This window comes from Uranotaenia lowii, chromosome 3 (genome assembly GCF_029784155.1).
Source record: "Uranotaenia lowii strain MFRU-FL chromosome 3, ASM2978415v1, whole genome shotgun sequence".
Taxonomy (NCBI): Eukaryota; Metazoa; Arthropoda; class Insecta; order Diptera; family Culicidae; genus Uranotaenia; species Uranotaenia lowii.
In genome coordinates, this window is record NC_073693.1 from 166574157 (window position 1) to 166601150 (window position 26994).

Consider the following 26994-nt stretch of genomic DNA (forward strand, 5'->3'; position numbering starts at 1 on the left):
ACTTTCCTCGATACCAAGAGGATTTAAATGGTTCACTGATTCGGATGGATAATCAAGCGATAAATATGAGAGTTTATACGAGGGACTACAAGGAATTCAAGGTACTATAAAAATATGCATTGTTTGTAGAGATAGAATTAATAATTTAATTAATTTGCAAGGCAACAGTCTTTATTTGTACAGAAATCATGATTGATGAAAAAAAACTAGAATGTTTATTTTCCTGAAATGTTATAAGATATAATCGGTGAAGATTTTTATCGTGAAAGGGAGAAATTCAACTTTCCTCGATACCAAGAGGCTTTATGGCTTTTTCATCTCTGAATGCTAGCAAATCCTCAAGCTATACGAACTTAATCGATTTCCCACTGCTATGGGATCTCCCTTGTTACTCTATAATCTGATAGTAAATTACAAATGAATAAAACAGGATTAAGTCACAGGATCAGGGATTTCGAGCCCTCCGCTTCCATAGATCCAGAGAGGAAAGTCAATATGAGCTCCCCTTGGTCGAGCCTTTCTGCGATACGTTTTGAAACGACAAAAGCAATAAACAAACAGAAAAACGAAACAAGAACGGCGTATGGTTCTGTAGCGCCACAAATTCTTCACTTACCCATTGCAATCGGTTCCAGAAAGTGGCAGCGAGCAAAATTTTCGGTTTCCTCTAGTTTTCCTTCCGGAACGGCCAGCAGCAGATTTAATAACTCCTTAAATTCACAAGGCTGGTTCGTGACCGTTTAACGAAATAAAAATCCGTTCGTTCCCTCTTCACTAGGCAAAAGTTATTCGGGGTCACAATTTATTCGTAAACAGCCGGGTCAAATTTATTCCTCCACTAATCGAACCATTTGCTTATGCTTGTGGCTCTTATGACGATTTTTTTCGTTACCAAACACACCAGAAAAACCACACTTTCAAGCACTTGGCTTTTTACCACCCACGTAAAAAACGGTATGACAAAACTGTTAAGAATACCGTTCCGAAATTGCTTCGAATAACACACTTTTAAGCTGTTGCGGGCATTAGAAAAACTTTGGGGCGCTCTTATTTAACCTGTTTTGGATTCATAACAATAAATCGCTAGCTATTGCCTTCAATCATTACACAATAGAGAAGAGGCAGACAACTTTTACATCGCACTCGCGTACCAATATCGGTTGTTGGTTTATCGAAAATTCTTCAAAAACTCCCTACTCGTGAGGGTTCCAACAAAACACTAGCTTTTCATTCAAAATCAGCTCGGGATTTGTTATATCGCACGCACCGGAAACAGATCAGCCGACAGAACGTAGACCTGTGAATAATACACTCTTGATGCATCAACAAAACACCGGGATAAGAACACAACTCTAGACTCGAGGCTCGATGCTTTACGATCAAAATTTAATCTTCTCTCGACGATGGCTTGCGTAGGACTGATTCGATTGAACGCGCTGCACCGAACTATAATGTTCGAACTAAACGAACCGGCACAGAAGAGCACAACACAGTCATCAATTTTTGTCTGCTCTTTCCGCCAGAGATGCCAATGTGCCTGATTTTTCAGGCGATGCCTGATTTTTCGAGGCTCTGCCTGACAACCTGATAAGCCATTGATTTTCCCTGATTTTTGAAAATATGCATGATTTTGCCTGATTTTTGCGAATGTCATGAAAAATGGGTAGTAAGGAACTGGAGTAGGTACCATAGCTGAAGTGAAAAAGTGAAAATGTGGCTGAATCAAAGCAATCGAAAGATTCCCGTTAATTCTTATTGAAAAAGAGAATTGAAGGGATTGCTTTGATGCAGCAGAATTATTCAACTAAGTAGGCTCACAACACATGGGGCCGTTCATATACCACGTGGACAACTTAGGGGGAGGGGGGGGGGTGTATGGAAATGTCCACGCTTGTCCACGGAGAGGGGTTTGGGTCATGTCCACGTGGACATACTTCCAAAATATTTTCTAAAGCTGAAAAAATATTAAGATGTTTAAACAATTAGTAGTCACTTGAAAGCAAGTGATGGAGATGATAATTTAGAAATTTAAATTTTTTAAATTATTCTAAATCAGGAAATGCATATTCGTTTTATTTCAAAATCAACCATTTCATTAAAAAAAGCAAAAAGTAGTGTTTTCCAACTGTCACATTAGATGTAGAAAAAAAAACAATTTCAAATCTGTCCACGTGGACATCCGGGGAGGGGGGTAGGGGTGTTCTCCAAATGTCCACGCTTGTACACGGAGGGGGAGGAGGGGGTCAAAAATCTCATTTTTCTGTCCACGTGGTATCTGAACGGCCCCCATATTGAAGTGAAAACGTGGAGCGATGACCAAAAAAAAAAAAAGGTCATCACTTTGAGCGAAATTTCCGTTACTTTTACGTAGCCTGATTTTGCCTGATTTTTATTTCGCAAGTTCCCTGATTTTTGAAAATAAATGTTGGCAACCCTGCTTTCCGCTGGAGTTTTGTGCAGGAGTTTTCTGGATTCGGTTCGATCGACCAAAAAACAAGTCAAGAGAAAACAAGCAGGCCTGAGCGGAGCGGAGAGCCAAACAAGAAAGAAAAGAGAGGGAGGACCGGCAGAGCGACCAGAGCATTTCATTTCGTTATTCAAGGAAAGGAAGTAAAAAATTCTGATGGCGCAAGGTGTGTATATGCCGCTGCTGAGTTGAGCTCACGGAACGGAAGAGTCTTCAGCAGAAGCAAAGGACGGAGGCGGCAGACGGAAGCAGAAGCAGAAAGGTAGCGAGCGAGCGAGAGTCTTCCTTTTAGTTCGAAACTCGCTGGTCTGTTCTGTTCGTCGTCACAAAAGTAAAACACACAACTTTTGCCGGCATGTGCGGTCTCTTCCATCACACCACACTAGACTCTATTTCTTGAGCATGGTGTGTTGTTTTGATGTGTGTAGGGAAACGCGTTTTTTCGTCATCTTTTGGCGACCGTCGTAATGGATTCGTTGGCAAGAGGAATCTCCCAAGAAGGTGGACAATTACTTTATAGGATTCGCCGCTCAGCTGCTCATTAGGGATCGCCTTAGCTTGGCACAATGCGCCAAATGTGATTATCCGTTCGTAGCCGGCAAATAAAGGCGTAAATGTTTTCCCAAATCTTAGAAGGCCGTCCGGTGGCATTCAGTCTTTAGATCAGACAAGTCAAACTGGCCTTTAGCGGACCACATGTGGCGACCCCAAAAATACATGGGGGTGGTCGTTTAGCCTAATGGCGAACGTGTCTGGCTTATAAGCCAGAGGTCCAGGGATCGAATCCCGCCACCCTAAAAATCTGGGTTTCTGGAGAATTTTATAAGTCTTCGAACGTAAAGAACGATCAAAGTAATCATTGCCAAGAAATGGCGCACAGTTTTCAAGCTCCTCAATTTTTTCGAGAATTTGTTGTTTTGTTTCAGTGGTATTGAAGAATATTGATGAATGGATATTTCGATCCTTTCGGGCTTAGCAATTGTGGACGGATCTTCAAGAGACGGACAGATCCAAGGTCTCCGACAAGGATATGAATTCGTGGTTTTACATAGAAATGGAATCTGTAATCCTTGGTCTTTGCGAAGCAGATCTGAACTTTACAGTCATATCAAAAGCTAAGTATTATTATTTCATTATTTGTTTTAACTTCCATCAAAATCATTCGTTAGCTGTTTTTTTATTTAAATTATCATGTTTTTTCTAGGGCGTCATTATTTTTTCCATCGTAAACAGATATATTTTTCATGAACACTTTTTAAATATTTTTTAATATATTATATTGCAGTACTCAAAGCAGGAAATTTAGCAAGTTTTTAATTTTAGCTATGTGTATCATTTGATCAAAATGTTTTATCTGAATCAACTGAAGTGTCTTTCAAGAGACATCAAATGAAAAAAGAAGCAGAAAATTACAAAAACTATGGCAGCAATTGGTAAGACCCAACCATTTTTAAACATAATATTTATTTGTTCAATAATCATAAACTATTCTAAAGGTTATAAATTTCATACAAGAACCAATTTGAAGTTTTTCTTTTATAGTGTTGACTTCTATTTCATCTATGATGTTATTTGCCTTTTTATCGTAAATAATTTATTGTGGATACTTCAAAATGTATTATAGTCGAGAATTTCAAAAGGTAACTTGGGTCGAATTCAACTAAATACTAGTTTCTTTATTGAACTGGTCCAAAAATGCTTTTTGGGCTACAAACATCATTTTCATATTTTGATTTGAATAGCAAACAACATAATGACATATGATATTATTTTATAATCTTTTGGTATTATTTTGTGTCAGCTATTCAAAGTGTAGGAATAATATATAGTCGTTATTAAGTTATCGATTTTAAGCCGTACGCCCTTAATGCTGACTTTGTAAAGAAGCATGTACAAAAATGCTTCAAACGTATTTTTTACATAAAATCTCTTAGATTTATCATCCAGTTATGTGATCCGTTAAGTTTATATTTTATTTAGTGTACAATTTCAGACTTGAAAAGAATTAAATCGAAAAATTTATAAAACTATGCTATACTATACAAATACAAAAAATTTAAATCATTTAAAGTATTCATTAAAAACATGATAATTTTCAAAAAACTAGGCACGACTGATCTATCATATTTTGAGGTTAGGCTGAGGACTTCAAACCTGTAAAATTCACAATGTATCATAATTGAAAGAAATCATTTGAAAATTCTGCCAAGCTTACTCTCTCATCATTATTATTCAATAAAGGTGTTTTTAAGATTGTTCAGAAGTTTGATTAGGAAACCTACGAAGTTCAGAAGCTTAGGAGTTTTTGGAGCTTAGGAGTGGTCAATCGCTTACCAAGTAGCTTACAAATATCAGCTGAAGAAAAACTTTAAATTAAATAATTTTTATTTTGATTTTATCTACACTGTTTTTATGGAGAGATTGTTACGCTAGTGGGCCGATATATGTTTTTCACAATAAGTTTTATCATTTTTCCGTTATGTGATGTACATGTCTCTTGATTTTTTGTTTTGTTGTGTAGAGTTGAAAAAACATTTTGTTAGGAACAATGAATGCACCGGAGAATAGGTTTACTAAGATCTATACACTTGTCAAAGGTGTCTCCTGATCATATCCCGTTTCCCCCATCCCTACAAAAATTGTTTTGCTAGGATGCAGAGGTGACCTCGGTCCTAAAGCATAATTTTACATTCTATCATCCCTTTCTCTTATTTTCCTCTCTATCTATTGACTACTAGGACGTGGCCGGCGCCGTTATTGATGTATAAAGAGAGAGCATCAGTTTTGTTCATTGTGAATGTGTTGTCAATCCCAGACACCATTCTTTTGACCTCTGGGCAAAATTGGTGGCCTCGGTCAATCACGGAGTAGCAACCATTGGTGATGTAGAATTCATTCTACGGAGCCACACCAGCGGTTATGGAATTCGAAATGCTTTAGTACTATTATGATGGAAAGAACTATGGAAAACAAGAACTTTATATCATTTTAAAAGTATAATTCCTAATTTTAAACGGCATTTCGGTTTCAATGACTTAAGGTGGATGTGAGTAGTCAATCAAGCTAAGCTAAGCTAATTTTATAAGTCTTCGGACGTAAAACGAACACAAATACAACGAAATGAAACAATGTTACAAAGAAAACAGGAATTGTAAACTCTACGGAGTATAAACAGTATATCTCTATGGAGTGTACAAGATTGTAAACTCTACGGAGTATAATCGGATACCGCTGGTCATAAAGTCTCTGTAACTGAGCCATAATAGGAGCTAGTCGATGGCAGTTCCGAGTCGTGCTAAAATTAGCATCGGCAAGTTGAAGAAGAAGAAGAAAAATACATAACCAAAGACGTGAAGGATTAAACAATTTTTACTTATATTTGAGTATAAAAGCCAATAAAAGGACTTTTATTGATGTTTATGGTTGAATTGTTTCTAAATTTTTAGCTTATATCTTTCTATTGAGTTTAGGCTGCAGCCCTCCAGATCACAAAAATATTGTTTGCGGCCCGCGAACCTTAAAACACCCTCATGAGTTTGGATCACTTATAGAGGAATCAACAGGATTTGGAGTGTTCAACGAACATCTAGCGCCTCTCACAGTCTCCAGTCACCATGCTCTGTATATGTAGCGGAGTTAGCAGCTATTCACTGGGCTTTAGACAGTGTCACTTCACGGCCAGTTGGACACTACTATGTTGTAACGGATAGTCTGAGCTCTGTTGAAGCAATCCATTCAATAAAACCGGGAAAGCATTCGCCGTACTTCCTCGAGAAGATACGGAATAGTTTGAGTGCTTTATCAAAACGTCGTTTTACCATCACCTTTGTCTGTGTTCCCTCTCATTGCTCAATAGTGGGCAATGAGAAGGCAGACTCTCTGGCAAAGGTGGGGGCGATGGAAGGCGACACGTATCCACGTGAAATCGTCTTCAACGAATTTTACTATCTGGTTCGAAGAAACTCTCTTGTCAACTGGCAGCGCAAATGGGACGAGGGTGAGAAGGGTCGGTGGCTCCACTCGATTATCCCAAAGGTAAGCCTTAAACCCTGGTTTAATAGATTGAACCTGAGTCGGGATTTTATTCGTATATTTTCCCGTCTCATGTCCAATCATTATTCCTTAGACGCGGTACTCTATCGTTTTGATATTGCTGGCAGCAATTTGTGTAGTTGCGGCAAAGGTTACCATGACATCGAGCATATTGTTTGGTCGTGTGAGGTCCACCTTGTCGCCAGAACGAACTTCATAGACTCCCTTCGGGCCCGAGGAAAACCACTCTATGTTCCAGTGAGAGATGTGCTGGCCGTGATAGACTTGGACAACATGTTCGAAATATACCTTTTCCTAAAAGCTATTGATCTTCGTCTGTGATTCTTTTCATTTTCATATTTCCCTATCTGTATTCTTTTCTATTCTAATAAAAAGTGATGAACTAGATTTAAGCACACAATTGTAAACAAACAAAACGAGTTTGGCTCCTTGAAGCCTAAAGGTATGAGCCGTTTCAAATAAAGATGTTACAAAAAAAAATACCCTCATGAGTTTGACAAGCTTTCATCAAATAAATCATGATTTGCTAAGATTTTCATCAAAAAAGACTTATTAAGCAGAAAATTTCAAATAAAACCACAGTTTTAAAACTTTTCAGGAACATTTCAAATAACCAGCTGTGGTCTGTAAAACCAACTGTTTGAATATAAGCTCTTAATTTATCTGAATCCATATCAATCATAAGTTTTTCAAAACGACTACAACAAAATGAGTTATGTTTGTTTCAGGGAATTTTTTTCTTTAAGGTCAATTTCTGAAGACCACAATTTTGATCCGCGTTTATATGACCCTAGCCGGCTGATTGTCCATTTTTTGCTGGGTGACTCGGGTGACCCTATTCAAAAATCTAAAAAATGAGCAATGGTAGGGCTCTGTAGTGAATATAGTGAATATAGGCTCCTCATTTTAGGAAAAGTTTGAAAATTTCATGTCTCTAGTTTCACCCGTTTCTGAGATATCGCATCTAAAAGGTACAGTCAGGGTCATATGGTCAGGACTCGACCAGACCGAACTGAATGCCAAATTGAAAAAAAATTAGTTATCTATTGCAGCGGATGCAAAATATTTTAAACTACCTACTCTATAAAAATCAGAACATTTTTCCATTTTTTAAAGATGAAAAAAAATCTATGTTGCAGACAGTGGAATTAGTAAAAGTGCGCTGCGCCAAAATGAACTGAGAGCCCTCTTGAAGGGGAAAATAAAAAGCACGTTTTGACGAAGAAAGTTAGTTTTTTACGGAATAATCTGCAGTTTGTTCAGTTTTCCGATTCGAAACTGTTATTCGGCTCTGTAAGAACTGAAAACTGATTATTTTAATGGTAAATTAGCATTTGATCAGCATTTGTATAAATTTTCGTTCAGCCAGACCGAACTGAGTTCTTTGAATTTTGTTTTCCATTTCTACTAAGAGATTGGTAGGATTTTTAACTAGAACCTTATTTTTTATGCTCACCATCGTTTAGAGCACAACCGGTTAGTTAAAATCTAAAATATTTCTTATTTAGGAAGAGGAAAATTTGTATGGCTCGGTTCACTCTGGCTCAACGAAAAATGCAATTTTTCGAGCATCAGTCATACTCGTTAGGTGCTGCCTATAGAATGCCTATTAGTAGGCTCCTAAATTTCGGCGTAGGCGTTTATTTCGGTCTGGTCGAACCCCGACCATATATATCCTAAGCACAAAGGAAGGTTGAGTTGCCATCAAGCAGCTCCCAGCGAGCAGCAAAATCGAGCTTCACCGATTGGCGCTTAATGCGTTCAGATTTAACGTAATCCATGTTTAAGCACAAGACTTTATCAATTTAATTGACTGTTTTTCAATTCATTGACAAAAAATCATAACTGCACAATAACACACTATTTTGCAGCTTGAGAGCTGGCATGAAAGCTACTGGAATTCATTAAACCGTCAGCTCTTTGTACTTAGTTGGCTGCTTATGCGATGACCATTGTCAGGCCCGCTTAATTTTCAGCGACAACGGATCCTTTTATTCGCACTTCTCCAGAAAGATGAGGAACTAAATCTATTACAGCTTCTGTTGCGAGCTTCTATTTTCTTGCCCCAACCTCCGATTTTTTTGCCGGTAGGTATAAGCTCTTGATTCAGAAGGGTATTCTCCGGCATTGCAAAAATTGTGTATGTAACTTTGTTGCAAATCTTGATTTTTTCATCACTTTAAAAAAACACAAAAACATACAGGATCTCAATAAAACTTTATGTTTCCTCGAAGAAATTCATTTGTTCTTAACTCTAAACGTACATTTTTCGAGAATATCCAGTCGGCGGCCTCGTTTGAAAAATTTATGACTCGTGCTGCAAAAAAAAACCTTTTTTTTAACTTATTCGGTTGATCTGTGTTCGATGTATACTGCTGGCATGGCCGTAGGACCGGGGGAGGGGGGGTTTGGCTGAAACCTCCCCCCATGAGTGAGGATCAAAAATGCCAAGCGAAATATTTTTCGCTAAACTTAAAATTTTGAATAATTTATCAAATTTTGATGAACAACTGAAATTAGTCACGAGTAACAATCGGATTTCCATCCCAGGTCCCGAATTTTACAACAGTTTTTTTAGAAAATTTCTCGCTTGTTGATAGTTATTTTTATTTAGTTTTGAAAATTGAATTTCAAAAGTTAGACTCCAAGAAGTCTAACAGACTCCAAGAAGGTAGACTAAGCTTGTCAGATTGCACAGATTTTGCGCAGATTTTTTTACTTTACTTGCCAAATAAAACAAAATTTTTAATTGAGTCCTTAAAATTATGTTTCTTGCGTTCAAAAGTTTTTTTTAAACAAATTTCGTCAAAATTTTTGGAAACCTTCAAATTGATTCTAAATCGTTTGATTTGATTCGATAAGAAAATCAATTTTTACAAATGTTTTTTCCATTCTTTCAATACTGTAATTCCAAAAATTGCCAAGTATTGACCGGATTCCAGCGAAAATTTTGGAACAATATGCCTGGTTTATGCAAGGTACTCAAAGGTATACCAAACTTAAATAAAATGGATTTTCCATGTTCAAAACTCATCATTTCGGAATATGAAAAGTAAATAAATACCATTTAAGATTTAGACTTGAAATTTTCATCCTCAATTCATATGCAGAATTGAAACATAAGAAAGTTTAAAAGTCCAGAATTGAAAAATCTGAAACAATTTCTTCATTCGAAATTTTCGTTCAAATTTATCGAGTTCAATTATGATTAAATAATTGAAAAAAAAACTGATATTGTAACCCAGTGGTTTTCAAAGTGGTCCCTACCGCCCCCTTGGGGGCGCTGAGAGCTTCCAGTGGGGGGCGGTGAGCTCAACTTTGAAATTTGATGGGCGTTGGTAGGGCTCAAGGGAGCGTTGAGATGGTAATTTACATGTTCACAAAAAACGAAACAACGTACATTTGAATTAACAACGAGTAAATTCTATGCAAAACAGTAAAATTACGTTACAAAACTCATCATCAGGTTCAAGTCTAAATTATCAATAATTTCACAGACCTCCAAGCTAACTTTTGTTCTAGTATATTAATTTTTTTCTCTTGAAATGTATCTGAAAGATTTTTTTCAAATTGTCACAGATTTTGTATACGCTCAACATGATGATTTTATGTAGTAAGATTATTTTGGGTTAGAGGATTGGTTCGTTGGCAACACTGCCAAATGGTTGAAAAGTTTGTGTAGTGTCTGATTTTTTTGTAAATTAGCGAACAAATAAGTTACATTAATAAATTTTAATGTGTTCAGTTCATGGAGAAAAAAAATTCGGTGTTCCAGAAATGTGTTGGCATCGAAAGGAAAGGATTTGGTTGGTAAGGATTTTCAATTTTAATAATGACGAGCTAATGGAAGCTCAGGAAAAGAAAAAAATACCCATATGGCAAATTTTCTGAGCAAGGGTCGTTGCCACACCGAGATGAAACCTTTGGTAAGATAATTTTCAATTCAACGTAGTTTTAAATAACCGTACGATGAGAAACATAAGTATGGATTTATCCAGTGTTTTATTGATGGAAATTTGATTTTATTGTCTTTATTTTTGCTCACTTTTCAATAGTATAGGTATTTGATTATATCAGTTAATTTTATGCAATGCGCAGACTTTTCCATTCACAACCTTATTTTTCTATCCATAAATTCAAACTCTAGTTTTTTTCAGTGCAGAAATGATAAAAATTTGCCACAGAGGTACGTTCATAGAATTGTCATCCATTTGAAGACTGTAGATTTGGTAGAGATCAGCGGACGGAAAAATATTTATTTTTATGCTTTAACTGAACAATAATCTTTTTAAAAATTTTAATATGAAATGTTTTTAGTATCTGATCAATCATTAGAAATTGTTTTGCTTTTGGATAAATCAGCAATTTATCAGTGTTCATGTGTACCCATTCTCTTAAAATACGTGAGACTTCGTGAGACTTCTTCTAGGTCGAAAATGTTCCATTCAAAACAACGGAGGATTTGGAGTGTTAAGCAATGAATCTAGCACAGTTTTTTTCCTGGAAATGGTCACTCCGAGGTTGTCCTGCCTTACGAGCCGTGCAGATTGGATGTAAATATTCGGCCAGGTACAGCAAAACAGGTAGCGAAATGCATTTGAAAGGTAAGTGTCGTCACTCTATTGTAACTGTGGGACACCCCTTGAGATAATACGATCGATATAAATAAGCGATTACAAATGTATTCAATATATCCATCGAGACACCCCTCGGCTGACAGCTGACAAAGGCATTTATCTCTGTTGCACACATCTTCTCTCCCCGTCGTCCAGTCAGTCGCGCTCCAATCAAGCGCTCGCGATGACGTGCGTCAGTGTAGTGAGGTGTCTACCAAAAAGGGCTTTCTTCCGCAGCATCCGAACTTACGCAAGGTAAGCGATGGGATTTTCCCTTGTTTATCCCTTAGCTCTGGCCAGGTCTCACAATTGGCGATCCTGCCAGGAGCGTGGTATTCCTAAAAATACTACGCGATACTTAGAAATAAATATATGAGAACTAACTGGTCGAGAGCATCATTTTGGTTATTTGCAGCAGCCATTTTGTTTTATTTCTTTTTAGTCGGAGACGAAAGACGTATCGTGGCGTTGCTATTTGAGCTTAGAAGCTAAGTCACAAAAAAAATAAGCTTTTATTTTTTGCGAAATTACTAGCGTTGGACAAATAACTCAGTCAATATCCGTTTTCAAAACAACAGATTTATACCAACAAGCAATAGAGTCACAATCTCCCCAATAATTGATCCACAACAATGTACGCATACTTTTAAATGCCGTTTTCGTTTTTCTTCACTGGCGCGGGGCAAAACTGTCTCAGAATAAACAAACAGAATCGTCACCCGGGACGATGCAAATATATGGTTGCTATAGTCAACCTTATGCTGACCCCCAACACTGACAACTTTTACGGGTTGCAACCGCCTGCTTGAGGTTCAAACCTCGGGCAAAACTAGTGGACTTCTGAATTAATAAACGAACACAATAACAGCAGTTAGGGCAAAACTCGTGGATAACTAGGTTGCCACTGGCAATAAACGAAAACACTAAAAGATTCATTCCATAAATCCTTGCATTTCGTTATTTAAAAAAAAAACAACCCTTTATTTTGATGTCACCGTTTTGGTTAAGAAACTATATGGTTTTAACCATTATCTGACGCGATGAAGACTTCCGTCAGCAGTTTGGCGCGATGCAGACTTCCGCCTAGATTTGTTAACGATTTGATGATAAATATCTGACGCGATGAGGACTTCCGTCAGCAGTTTGGCGCGATGCAGACTTCCGCCTAGACTTGTTAAAGATTTGATGTTAAATATCTGACGCGATGAAGACTTCCGTCAGCAGTTTGGCGCGATGCAGACTTCCGCCTAGACTTGCTAAAGATTTGATGGTAAATATCTGACGCGATGAAGACTTCCGTCAGCAGTTTGGCGCGATGCAGACTTCCGCCTAGATTTGTTAACGATTTGATGGTAAATATCTGACGCGATGAGGACTTCCGTCAGCAGTTTGGCGCGATGCAGACTTCCGCCTAGATTTGTTAAAGATTTGATGATAAATATCTGACGCGATGAAGACTTCCGTCACAGTTTGGCGCGATGCAGACTTCCGCCTGGTTTTGTTGAAGATTTGATTGTAGATATCTTCTGCAATGTAGACTTCCGTCAACAGTTTGGCGCGAGGCGGGCTTCCGCCTAGATTTGTCAGAGGTTGATAGCAGGTTGCTATAGTGCGATGTGGATCTCGGTCCGCGTTTTGGCGCGATTCTGGCTTTTGTCTAAGAATATTGATGATTTGAAGGTGGAAAGTCAGACTAAGTGACCATAAGTCAGACTAAATAGTAACACAATGACACCTTTTCTCAGTTAAGAAGATACTATACAAAGACTTGGTTAAGTCTTTATGTTGAAATCTATAAGATCTGTGTAGAATCAGGAAGCCACTCATGTTATTGCTTAAGTAAAAGAAATATAGGTGTCCAACGTTTAGAGACCCCTGATCAAAAGGGTTGAGCCTTTCATGAAATGTCTGACGTGATCAAGACTTCTGTTTGCTATTGAGAAAAATGAGGAAACGATGGAATCAATCTGGCAAGGATGCAGATTGCATAAATTGATTGACAATGTTCCTGCTAGCAGGAAATAAAACTTCGAACTAGCACTGCGCAGGTGCGCAGTTTGTATAATATTATTTTGAGGATGACGATATATGATATAAGATTCTTATTATAAAACGGATATAATCACCCTAAAGTACAACTTGATTCGTACCAACTTGCCTCTTATTTTGGCAGAATCTGAAATGTTTAATGGGAAAGCTTCAGCAACATTAATACTGGTGGATGACGCGATTGCTTTATGTTCTAAGAAGTTTAAGAGGTTTTACGAAGATCTGAGTATCGAACTTGTGAGATAATCGAGTTTGCAGTTATGAAGCTACAGAGAGGTTGTACACCAATGTCTTCCAAAGACTCGGATGAACTTCTGTAAATATGAGGAAATTATTGAGGTAGCTCTTAGCATTAGTGTACAGTTTGATCAGTTCAATCAGGTTGAGTGTTATGCTTCTCTGGAAGAATGTAGAATGTAGGTTAGCAGATTGTAATTTCATTTGTTTCACTACCAGGGCAAAAACTGGACTCTCCTGAAACAAGCTCTTAGTGTTCAGGATTTTCTTAACTGATTTTGCTTATTACACGATAGCGTTTTCTAAAACGAACTTAGGAAGTAAATGGTGAAGCGTTAATGTTTGTAAGTGACGCCAAACATTGAGAACACTTCGAATATTGTAGATTCGGATACTTTTTAGACTGAGCAGCTTTGAATGTCATCAACGTGTAATAACGTTTTGATTGGATTTGAAAGAGGAACTTGATTTGGAATTGTATTACTTTGAAGTTCACCACATGTCACATATGTTAGCACTAAACATACATTTTTGATGTACGGAGCGGTTCTTGTATATTTCCATTGGTAAGTCTAAGCTGTGAATGGTTGGATGACAACGCATAATCCAAGAGCGGGCTGGTGACTTCATGGTTGTAGGCAACAGCTCGATTGGTTTACGAATCATGATAGTGTTGATTTCCGAATCATTTCTGATGCTGTTAATTGCGATGTTTGCCCAAGTTTTCACACTTTGAGAAGGGTTTCTTTTTACGATAGCAACATGGGAGGAGGATACGAGATCTGCTCCAGAGACGAGACAGTGAACAGCAGCAAAACATGCGACATCATCTACAACTTTCTACAGACGAAATTCACAGAACATTCCTTTCGGCGAGTGGAGTTCCATGGGATTGGAATGACATCCGCTCTTTTTAGAAGAACGAGCCAGGGCTCACAGAGCAGATTTAACACCGGGTCCGGGAGTCTTGGTGCGGTTACCATCAGCAGCACACAGTTTGATGTTCAGGGCAGTAGTGTGCAGGGTTTTGCACTATTCAGTAACATTCGTTCTGAGCAGCCAACATAGCGGCGTATACCGATGCTTCATCATGATCAGCCTTAACCTACATTCCACCGGTGACAGGGAAAAATGGTTTCTTCGCTCGACAGTTAAGTTAAGTTAAGTTAAGTGGACAGTTAAGTGGACAGAGTTGTAGTAGATGCTGGTGTAGATGTGAGCAAAACCTTCGCAAACCTGGGGGCCCAGCGAGATCGTTGACTGTTTTGTCCTTAGTGGTGGCATCTTGGGCTTGGAATTTAACTGTTTTGCTCTGGATAAACGGAAGTGTAAAAAAACATTCAAATCCGATGCAGTATTCTGGAAGTGATTAAAATTTAACATCAATCGTTGGCTTATCTTACATTAGAAATAATCCACATCAGAACGGATCAGAACTAGCTTCAAGAAGATCAGATCTGTAAGAACATAGAAACATACCTGCTCCCTTTCAGCAGTTGACCGCCGTTTCCCGAAAGCAGGGAGGAACTTGGCTTGAGCGGGTTGAATTACCATGTCTTTTTTCGCGATTGACCAAAAATGTTCTGTGGTGGGAAAATTTACTTTTGTTTACATTTTGTAAACACGCTCAACCCAAATTATTTAAAAAGCAGCTGGATTTAGCTTCGAGTGTAAACAGGGCAAATGCAGAGGTGCCAGGTGTCTTGATTTATCAGAATTAGTCCTAATTTTCGAAAGACGTCCTGATTTTTCAAAAACTCAAAGATTTTTGAAAATTTGTCTTTAAATGTCCTGATTTAAAATAAAAACATCTCAAATCTAATCGAACTTGTAATAAATTATGAGAACTTCAAGCAAATCTGAAAAAAATAGTTATACTCGTTTAACCAATGGTAATCGTAGGTTCAAATGAAATGACGTATTTTTAGAACCATGTTATTTATATACACTCTGTTTATTTATTTTTAAAGGCGATGCTCAAAAACCATATGAAGAACTCAGTATCATTAACGAATTTTCCGAATTATCTTTATTGTGTTAGTTGAAAATGTTACATTATGTCACTTATAAAAATATACGTATTTAAAAGGCAACATGCGAAATAATTCGTAAAAATACAGCATGTTATTGATATCTGAAGTACTAGAGGATACCGGATAATACGGAGATAGATTAAAATTGTCAGATAGTGATTTTTTTTTTCGTTTTTCGTGAGAAAACGGGAGATGTGGGACACCCCTTGAGATAATACGATCGATATAAATAAGCGATTACAAATGTATTCAATATATCCATCGAGACACCCCTCGGCTGACAGCTGACAAAGGCATTTATCTCTGTTGCACACATCTTCTCTCCCCGTCGTCCAGTCAGTCGCGCTCCAATCAAGCGCTCGCGATGACGTGCGTCAGTGTAGTGAGGTGTCTACCAAAAAGGGCTTTCTTCCGCAGCATCCGAACTTACGCAAGGTAAGCGATGGGATTTTCCCTTGTTTATCCCTTAGCTCTGGCCAGGTCTCACAGTAACTATTTGGAGTATTGTGAACGAGTTATAGTAGATTCAAAAGAAGTCTTTTAGTCTAGAGACCATAAAGCGAAAATGTTTTGGTTGCGGTGGTGGGTCGAAAACCTCCCGAGTTCTAGGGATTCGCAACATAGCTCGGTTCTCTTGAGAAACTAGCGGACTCTGTGGATCATTTTATGAATTTCTGAATACTGCGTTTAAAATTAGTCCAGCTAGATTGCTTCCCTCGAAAAAAAATCGAATTAATCATTTGTCAACATGACTAACGTAGTTGCTAGACTCTCAATACACAGTGTCGTGCTTCCATTTTGATGAATGAATAAGCTAGTAGAATAAACTCAGTAAAAATTGTTGAAAAGAAACACAAAAACACAAAATGTTTAAGTGATTACTATTTGCAGCTTTTGGAGCATTCCATGTTATATCTTGTTCATACGCGGTTGAAATACGATATCTTTATGATATTTTTTTGTAATTGGTTTAATGCATTTTTTGTTTCACAAAGCTTTATAACTTTCACGTGAAATTTGAATCAAAATTAATCTTGATGGTATATTTTTAAATGCCATAAAAAGAGGCGAAAGGAAACGCTTTTGGTCCAACACGTAAAAACTAATCACGAGAATTAAAAAATTGCTTCGATTTCGTTGAAACAATTTTATCGAAATAATAGATGGAAATTTTTTTTTTATCTAGTTACTTTGCTAATTTGCTTTTTCCTTAACTATTCTAAAGTTTGGAAGTGATTAAAAAACGAATAGTATTATTTTACCTGTTTTGTGTCTAACTTTTCAAGAATAAAACAGAACATTGAGCGGGAATAAAATACCTTTCTACTACGCTGAAACACTTTTACTAGGATTAATTCTAATATTTTTACTTACCACAACTGGTGGATAATTGTTGCTTTGTTTTTTTTTATTTGAACGTTTTTGGAGATTAATGATTTGGCATTTCAAGAGCACTGATTATAAGGATATTTCGTAAAGCATTTGACTTGAAGATAAATGAAGTAGATTTTTGAAATTTAAATCTTTAATAATAAAAAATTTGAACTGTTTAAAAAATAAAATTGAAAAAAAGGAAAAGTAGGATATTTAACCATTTGGGTTTGAGAAAAATAAAAATTTGCCACGTCTTAGCAAGCTTCCCTTGTTTGAACATAAACATTCAGTGTGGTTGAAAATAAAATAAAATTGTTTAAAATTTAAAACAAACAAAAAATTTTCAAATCGTTGAATATTTTTTATTTCAGATTGATTTTTTATTTATTATTTCTCTAATCTTTGGATTTTTTATGTATTAAATCGGTGACACACGACTAGTTTTGAAAACGATTCTTTTACACTTTTTTGTTTAAAAAATATAAACAGTTCTCAAAGATGTCGGGCGAGACTTTTGCTATTACAAATTATAAAAAGTGAAAAAATGAAAAAAACATTGTTAATGAAGATAAAGATTCAAGTTTAACGACTTAAATTGATCACAACAAGAAGGCTACCGTATTTTATTCCAGATTTTTCTTCGTTACCGGATGACGTTTTTTTTATTGATATTTTTTTGAATGAGTTTAGTTAGTTTTTAAATAAAAGAACCGACAACCCTTTTTAGTGATAGAAAATAAAAAATAAAAAAAAACATTCAACTTAAAATTTTTCGTACATTTTTTTTTGCCATGTATGTTGAATAGAAACGTTTTGCGATCCAATTTTGGGTAGGCATTCTTGTCATACGAAGATAAATTAAATATAGCAAATTTATCAACAAGGGAATCATTTAACAGAAACAACAGTATCGACCTTAGTTAAGGAACTGAAATAATCGTTTACATTAGGATGAGGCAAAGAGTTGATTTATGTTGATGGGTTTCCAAAAACGATTTTATTCAATCATCACATTTCACATTACAAATTTATAAAGTAAAATAAACAAAAATAGAGGATCACTTCATTCATTAACAAACCTTTAATTTTCTATATATTTCCTTATAAATATTCTTTGAAGTTTGATAGAAGTGTTTTTACCCTGAAAAGTCGTTTTTGAAAATACATTAATGTAGCAAGAATAACAGCCAGGAAAACAAGTTAGCTAAGAACATTTTAGAATATTTTTTTTACTTTACTATTAAATTTCTTATCACTGCCTCAAAGATAGAAATAGGAGATTCCTTAGGAAATAACTAGGAGCATAGGAGGTGTAGGAAAACTCGATCGCACCATTCACCAAAATGGATCCTGATCTCTACCTTTCATCAACTAACACAACCCCTTCCTTTGATACTTGAATATGGATTCGCAGACGTATAGACGGTTTCCATAATTTGTGATACTAACTTATCTCTGGTTCTGACTATTTCAAAACTATTTTTGGAGTATGCAGGAGCAAGAGGTTGCTAGTTGAACCTAAAGAGTATCATACTAACATTCCTTCCTTTTTCCCCATTGACTACTAGGACGTGGCCGGCGCCGTTATTAATCATTTATAGAATAGGAGAGCATGAGTTTTGTACATTGAGAATGTACTGCTAATCCCAAGCACCATTCTTTTGGGCTTTGTGCAAAATTGATGGCCTCGATTAATCACGGAGTAGCAACCATTGGCGAGGTAGAACTTGTTCTGCTTAGCCACGCCAGCGATCATAGAATTTGAAATGCGTAAGTTGAGTAAAGAACAAGATAAATATGTTATCAGAAGTTTCAGTTTTTTTTTTGTATATTTTTGATGAATGATCATAGCTATACAGCATTTCAAGTTCAATGATTTAAGGTGGATATGAGTAGTCAACCAAGCTAAGCTAAGCTAAGTAAGATTATTTTGGGTTAGACTAAAAAGATTTATTTCAGATGGCAATGCTTGATCATCTTTAAAATGTTTTTTTCGAAAATAATCTGCTAAACAGAAAAAAATTCGGAAAAATCTGTGTAAAATCGCGTAATCTGTGATTTAGTTTTTGAGACATGAGAATTTTTATTTTAAGTTCTTGTTTGCTCATCTTCATTTCAATCGATTCAAAAAAAATAATTGTGCCATTTGCCATGGATAAAATTTAAATCTGTTCGGGTTTCACTAACATTGCCGGAATTCAGTAATTAGTATCCAATTTAAACTTTAGACCCGTAAATGCTGCATAACTTTGAACAGGACTCAAATTCAGATATGTATCAAGAAGCAATACTATTTTATACTTCATTTCAGCGGCTTGAAATTAATTATTTTGTATTCAATGAAGCAAATTAACAAATTTTGTTTACTAAAATTTAAGATATATAAATGATTTCATATCATAACAAACTAATCAATCAGTTGTCCAGAAAACTTAACATAGAATTGAGTGTTTACTGGAGGTTTTAAGCAATATGAGGGCCTTGGAGCCAAAAGGGTATAAGTACATAGAAGCTAATTTCGAGAAAACACGCTTTTAAGTTGTTATGTTTGTTCATTTTTCATATATTCTTCAAAAATTTGTATCTTTCTAACGAAATAGTATGAAAATAAAATTGTAAAAATCTGAAAATTCACAAAAAAGCTTGAAATATGAAGAATTGTTTGACCTTATTAAATCAAAATCGACCATATTTACACTTATAATATCCCTAACCCCTTTGGCTCTGAGGGCCTTTTTTAAATAGATTCAAGTAAGAGATTTCTTGTTGAGGGTTCTGTTCAAATTTCGGTTTTTGGTTTTAAATTCATAGGAATTCTTATCTGGAATTTGGATCCAGATTTTGAATTCAGACTCAAAATCTCTGCATTTGCTTTGCTCTTGGGTTCGAACTTACGGACATCAGCTCAGGAGGCAACTGACTTGCAACTGAGCAATACCGCAATTCCCATATTTGTGGAAAATTGAGCATCTCCTAGGATTTTATATCGAAAGTTATGAATAACTTTTAATGTAAAATATCTTTATCCTGAATAATTAGATAGTACCTACACTTTTTCACTATTTTTGTGTGTGCATTGTTCAAGCAAAAAAGTGATAGGAAAAAATAAGAAAGTCATTTACAAAAGCATTGCCCAATAGGTCCGTTACATACCTAGGGGAGAGGCGGGTTATATGCGCATATTAAGGAAAACACTCATTTTCTCCCATATTCCGATAGATAGGAGCCTGAAAACTATATGCACATGAGCGGACATCTGTTTTATATACGTAAGAGCAATTTTTCCGTTAAAATCTCTTGCAGTTTTTGTGAAAATAATTTTATAATAAAAGAAGTCAAAATAGCCGATTTCCGAAACCGGCGGGCTAAATGCGCATATTTATGTTTTAAGCTATATTTCATTTACACTCGCAATATTTTGAAATTATTTAATTGAAAATGGTAGAAACGGATGTTAGGCATACGTCAAGGCTGAAATTTTGGTGAAATTTTTTACTTCACTAGTTCTTTTGCATGAAACATAGTTAAGTATGCCATATGGCCATATTTCATGGTAATATTTTGTTCATATTGTATTTTTATCGGATCAGTATGAAGTTCTTCTTTTTTCGCTGTAAGATCGTGATTTGAGCGTAGATTTAATGTTTAAATGATAGGAAGTATAAAATGTATAAAAATAATCTATTTTTCTTGATATAGGCATTTAACCTGCCTTGGTATGGGCATTCAGAACCTGTCTCGTATTCCAATATCTTATCATCTACAACTTTGCCAAAAGCTTCAATTTGTTGAATTTCCGATTTCCGGATGAATAAGAAAGAAAAACCATTAAAGTTTTTGTTCACAGAATCTGTACGCACGATAATTAAAATTCAATATATTATATCAAAACTGACAAAAATCTTGTTTGAATTTTTAAATTTTTTCGACTTTATATAACAATTAAATTTTTTCATGCCATGTGATAAAAGCGTACTACCCTCAAACTGCACTGATCAGAAATGATGAATCTCTAGCCATATCGTCAATCGGCTGTATGCGCATATTACCTAACATGCGCATTTAGGAACACTTCCCCCTACATATTTTTTCATTTATCATATCTAAATTAACTTAGATAAAAGTTCTTCAGTGAAACATATTAAAAGGAAAAAAATTAACGAAAAAACAATCTCAAATGAGTAGAATGCAATTTCAATTTTTTTTAAAATTATTCCAATTACTCGATAAACTTTGCTGGTTTTTAAAAAAAACTTCAAATGTCCAAAGCTATTCCATCGCTGTGCATAATTGATGGCGATGGTAGGCTGCCTCCAGAGCAACCGTAATTCTGAAAAACGGAATCAAATTCTCTGTTTATGCTCCGTAACTACGTAAAGATCGTCGTCCGTCGAACTTGATTTTCGGTTTTGAGTTTCGTTCGAAATAGAGCAGAGCAGAGCATTGCTTAGGATCTTATTCTCTTGCGAGCGAGAGAGGAGAGAACAAAAATGTTCGTTCTCAATGTTTCTTTTAAAGAAAGTTTAATTGAGAGGCTCCGAAAGGTTCGCCATTCGTCATAGGCATATAGCACACTGGGATGGAATGTTTTTTTGAGGTCAAACATTCTTAACAGTATAAGTCAACAGAATTTGGATAAACATTGCTTGGGGGAAAAAGTTGTTCTTAGCAATCAATATCTTTTTATTGAAGTTAAGAAAACAGAAGCAGTTTTTTGCCTTTTTTCTGGAAATAATAAAAAAATGTATTTTTCAAAACTTTTACAACTTTTCCATGTCTAACATGAAAAATAAAGATGTATGTTCGAACGTCATCACAACATTTCGTTGAAAATTGATGGCATATTTTTAGAAAAATTGTTGTTTAAAAAATGATGACTTCGTTGAGAAAATGTGTAGAAGAAAACTCTAAATATATTTTTTCAGATTATGCTCAGCATCTGGCCTGAAATGATCTTATGTTATGGCAACATATCCTGGATAGGTGAGAATTTATGAATATTTCGTTTACCGGACTCCCTCTCTGGATTCGCCTAGCCGGCTTAACCAAGCAGCAAGCAATAATATTTCGAAGAGCTTCAGAATCAAAGCTGAACACGCGGATCGGAACAAGATCGTCTGAATTCTGAACAACCATAAATCCGAAATCCGAAGGGAGGACAGGAGAGAGAGAGTGCGCGCGCGAGCAATATCAAGAAAAGCAAAACGAGCATGCGCGTAAACTCCGCCTTCACCGGCACCATCGGCTCTAAGCAGAAGACGAAGATCGTTTGGATTCGGCTGGTTGCTTTGCTGCTGCTGAAGCTGCAGGGCTACAGCGAGCCTATGTTGATCTCGTTCTATCCCGTGTCAGGGCCCCTTTGGTATTCCAGTTCCAGGTGACAACCTTTCCTTTTCCTTCTGAAGAGAATGGCTCGAGATTCTAGCCCAACATTCAACGTTTCATAGATTGAGCGATTAGGAACAGGTGTCCCATGTTGGTATTATTTTCAAGTTACCACGCTGAACATTCTCAAACAACAGATCGAAATTCAATTAAATTTCCATCAATTTCATTTGAATGAATCAACGAAAAGTTCTCAATCTTCGAACCTTATAACTTTAGTCAAATTATGCATACATATATATATGTATATGGAATTTAAGTACGGCGTAAGTCTATGACTTCTAGTTCAATAAAAATTCAAAAATAATTTTTTCGAATACAGACCCCGATCGATTTTGGCAACACGCCCGTATATTTTGTGTTGCCAAAATCGAATGTTGCCAAAATCAAACGGTTTTTTTTCTCATCGTGTTTTTAATTTTTTTTGTACAAAATAACAATTATTATTATCAAAAACGTTGGTTTTAGTCAGTTTCCGACCATTTGTATTCATTTTTAAATTTTGTTCATCATGTTTTTGATGCATTTTGCACTTTCCTTGTTTTGTTTAAAATGTTTGTTTTCTTTTGTCATATTTGCTGTTTTTGTCAATCTTCATCATTTTTTAGTTGTTTTTTTGTCATTTTTGGTCTTGTTTTTTTATTTGTTTTTTAACTTTTTCAATTTTTCATCTTTTTGTCAATTTTGAGTACTTTATCAAAATTTTAAAAATCTTTGGTTTTTATTGTTGCATTTTATCATCACTTTAGAACATAAGAACGTATTTTTGATGTTTGTCTAAATTAAATTGGTCCTGTTATAACGAAAACTAAAAGGTAATGTTGTTTCTAAAAACCGTTCGATTTTGGCACATGTGCCAAAATCGGATGTTGCCAAAATCGAATGTTGCCAAAATCGAATGTTGCCAAAAACGAACGGGCTCTGTACAAACATGATGGGGGCATACAAAAACACTCTCTTATTCCATTTTCCAATCATTATGGAACCTTCAAAAAAGCTTAATTTTGTTTTACTTTTTAAGTTCAATTGAATAAGCAACAAAAATCACCCAAGGTTTTTTTTGAGCTTCTTTACGTGTTATTTTTAAAAGCAAAATATTACATCAAAAGGAATCGAACCTTGTATGAATTTTTAATTTTTTTTTTGTGTTGGTGAATTTATCAAATTTTGTCTTGCATTATGTTCAAAGCGTATCATTCGCAAAATGCATTCATAAGATAGGTTGTTTCGTCGAATGATCGTAGGCGCATTTAACCCACTAGGCGCATTTAGGAACACTTTCCCCTAATGATTTGTCCTTTTACGTAAAGCGAAAAGTTAACAGTCATCTAGTTGCCTTCGCTAAAGCTCTACAGTAAAAGTGCGGCAGACGGTCACCGCGGAGTTCCAATCGAACTGCCAAAAGTGATTCCAATCGAGCATAACCATTTTCTGCCGCACTTTTACTAAAGCCCTACAGTCTAATTTGAAATAAAGCCCTATACTAAAAGTTTTTTGTCGTGCAATGTTCCGCTTTTTTCTGAAATTTATAGCCTTTCGATTCTTTTGAAAAGGGCTTCAGATTAAATATTGATTCTGCCGGCTTATCGGAAATTATTTTTTGGATTTGATTTTCGGATCTGGACCATAAATAATGAGCATTTGAAAAAATCATCGCCGTCTCTCTTTGTTGAAGCAAGCAATGTAATATTTTCTTCTGTCTATGTTTAAAATTTGTTAAATGATCAAACATACTCCATATTTTTGTGATGAAATGTCAATTTGTTTGAACTCCATTCAAATCGCCAAGAAAAAGGATACACAAGGCAAAAATAAAGGGTGTTCGAATCAAAAAGTAGTCAACTTAAATTCGCCGCACGCTCATTTCTATTTAGTCATTTATGGTTACAGAATAACCGTTTTCTGGTTTTTGCTCCAAAACTATCAATATGGTTATTTTTTAAGATTTTTTCTTCGCGAAATTTCAACCATTTTGATAGTTCTCGCGTATTAACCACAAAATGGTTGAAAAACTTTTCTTCGCCATTTTGGAGTTAACGCGAATAGAGCAAACCGAACGCGTTTAGTAAAAATTTCATTTTTTCCTCACGAGTAGAATGTTTGATAGTAATGTCTGTGGTAAATCTGTTTCTGTTATTTGGATGGTGCTGGAGCTGGTCGGTCACCCCGCCTCTGCTGGAATTGCGGTCAATATAGCTGTCTCAGGAAACTCCCGGTACATTCAGTTCTAGAAGCAGAAAAATTGGACTGGTAACTTTTCTTTTATTCGTTATTTTTTTCAATATTTCATTTACATAGCTATTGATTTTTTCAGTCTGTAAAAAATTTATGAAAATGTGGAAATAAAACACTTCGAAAAGCTCTCGTTGGAAGGAATCAGCATCATGGCAGAGCTAAAGGTCCACATCAAGCGGGAAACGAACAAGACCGCCTGGAAACCGCTGCCCGAGAATCGGAAAACAAAGTTCTGGTCCATCAGGGTCGGCTGGTTCTAGGTTCCGGCACCGGGGCAAGTATATCGCAAAGAACGAGACGATGCTTATCATCTGGGACTTGCCTTGGTACCGACTGTTCAAGGCAGAAAATGAAGCCACTTGAGCCTTGCTAGTGCTTCCGGTGGTCTGCCCCCAGCTATGGCAACGATTCTTCAAGAGTCGCTTCCTGACAATGTTGAGCCAGCAGGCCCAGTGGCCATTTGGGAGATGCGCGATTATTCGCACAGCGAACATGGCACCAAGCAGCATCTGATCTTCCTGCTTTTCTGTGCCCAGCGTAACTTCTAAATCTAACATCCAAAAAATAATAAATAAATGAAACGATGTGAAAAACACAAAGTTGTTTAAAATTGATTTATTTTTTCGAAAACATTCCAGTTTGCACTATTTCTAAATTAACATTCTCCCTCATTTTGCATTACATCCATTTTCAACTTTAAAAACATCCATTTTCAACTTCTCCTCCAGAATCCCGTTCGGTTGAAAAATAACCATATTCGAACTTCTCCCCTAGAAGTCATTTTATGACTTCTCAAGGAAAACTCATAAAATGACATTTCCCGGGAAAAGGTCAAAAATGGTTATTTTTGCATCATAAATGGTTTAATAGTTTCTAGCGTGCGTATTTTTTTCTAATCATTCATATAAAAAAAAAACCTGAACACCTTGTTCGTGCCTTTCCTGAAGAAACATGACTTGTCTGTGCTGTTTTGGCCGGATTTGGCATCCTGCCATTATGAAAAAAAGGCCATGGAGTGGTATGCCGCTAACAACATACAGGTTGGGCCCCAGGATAAGTACCCTCCCAACACACCAGAACTTCTCCCAATCGAAAAATATTGGACGACAACCGTAAGAAGACCCTAAAAACTGTAAGCAGCGAGAAGCAGTTCAGAGCAATAAGGATAAGGATAAGGTGGCTGTACAAAATCTAATGGCAGGAGTCAAACGAAAGTCTTGCCAATTTGGACTAGGTCGACCGGAATCTTAACTGAGTATTTTTTCCGTCTGTTATAAAGATTGAACTTAAAAATAAATATACTTTAATTTTTTAATAAACAAATAATCGATTTACAAGCAATTTGGTTTGACCACTTTTTGATCCGAACACTCGTTATCACCAAGTTTTGATTAATCGACAAAAAGCCCATTTCATAATCCATTCAACTGTGTTTAAAAGCCAAATATTGTTTTTCTCATAATTTTAATGCTAGTCAAATTCTTGATAAATGTTATTTCTTGATAAATTCCATACATTTTCCAGGGTTTTCCATAACTATTTTTCGGTGCCTTTTAAAAAGAGTGGATTAGCCTACCTTGTTTATTTCAAAGTACTATGGGTTGTTAGTAGATATTATTTGGTTGGAGAAGGAAAAATTGACTGCTACGCCTCTGAGAATAGTCAGTGGAAATGATTGATTTTTGGAACATGGGCAATGGAATCGAAATTTTATTCTTTCTCTCCTTAAGAAAACCCCGTAAGATCTGTCAAAAGTTGGGAGAAATTTTAGCTGCATCCCACGTGAACTAATGCAAAACCATCACCAAAATTCAGCAGCGCTTCCATCACCTATTGATCTAAATTGTGAATCTGGATTCTGAAACCTGAGCGCTTTTCCAAACTGTTATGTGACTTCAAGACTTATTTTTTATATCTTGCCCATTTTTTATATTCTAGAGCAAATTTTTAAACTTTTAAACAATTTGAGCCTCAAAAATGTCCAGAATACTGAAAACAGATTCTGTTTTAATATTTTCTTAACCAAAAACTTCCTTAACCAAAAACGTCACCTACCCGCAAATCTTCCATAATCGCTTCAAGGTTTTCTGTTTTGCCAAAAATATTGTGTATCGATCAATTGAAAATAATCCGGCTTGTTCTGCAAGAAAAATTTCCGATCACGTTCAGCCCTGTACGGTTGATTTACCTTCAATGTGCCCATTATGCCCATAATGCCAGTCAATGGTTTTTTGGTCAACCCCCGGAGGCTGACATTGTGTATTTATTGTACGTGATCAAACAAAAGCAACTGTAATTACCTTAAACAAACACGTTTGAAACTAATTGATTTACCTGACCGGTGGGAGGATTTGTGAAAATGCATCTTTTTTTTTGTTATTGCTTATTGAGCCCTTTCTGAGTCCTTCGGTTTTTTGGCAATCAGCATTGTTTATTTTTCCACTTAGTTACAAATGTTTGGCTAAAGTTTTCGGTAGATTTACGGGTGCCCGTGTTATTTTTCCTTCTCCGTTTGTGGCCATCTTTCGGTTTGATCTCTTGATCC

The 26994-nt window shown here is 36.0% G+C and overlaps 1 protein-coding gene across 2 annotated transcripts in view; it reads right to left on the reverse strand.

Annotated features, from left to right (window-relative positions):
• The window catches only part of LOC129758373 (protein rhomboid), a 314235-nt gene that overhangs the window by 38542 nt on the left and 248699 nt on the right, over positions 1-26994 (reverse strand). The window contains exon 1 of one of the 2 annotated variants that reach the window (XM_055755872.1): positions 617-1432. The exons of the other annotated variant lie outside the window; for it this stretch is intronic. The gene's annotated coding sequence lies outside the window, so the exon portion shown is untranslated. Of the gene's footprint in view, positions 1-616; positions 1433-26994 lie in introns of those variants that run through there. 2 annotated transcript variants of the gene reach the window in all.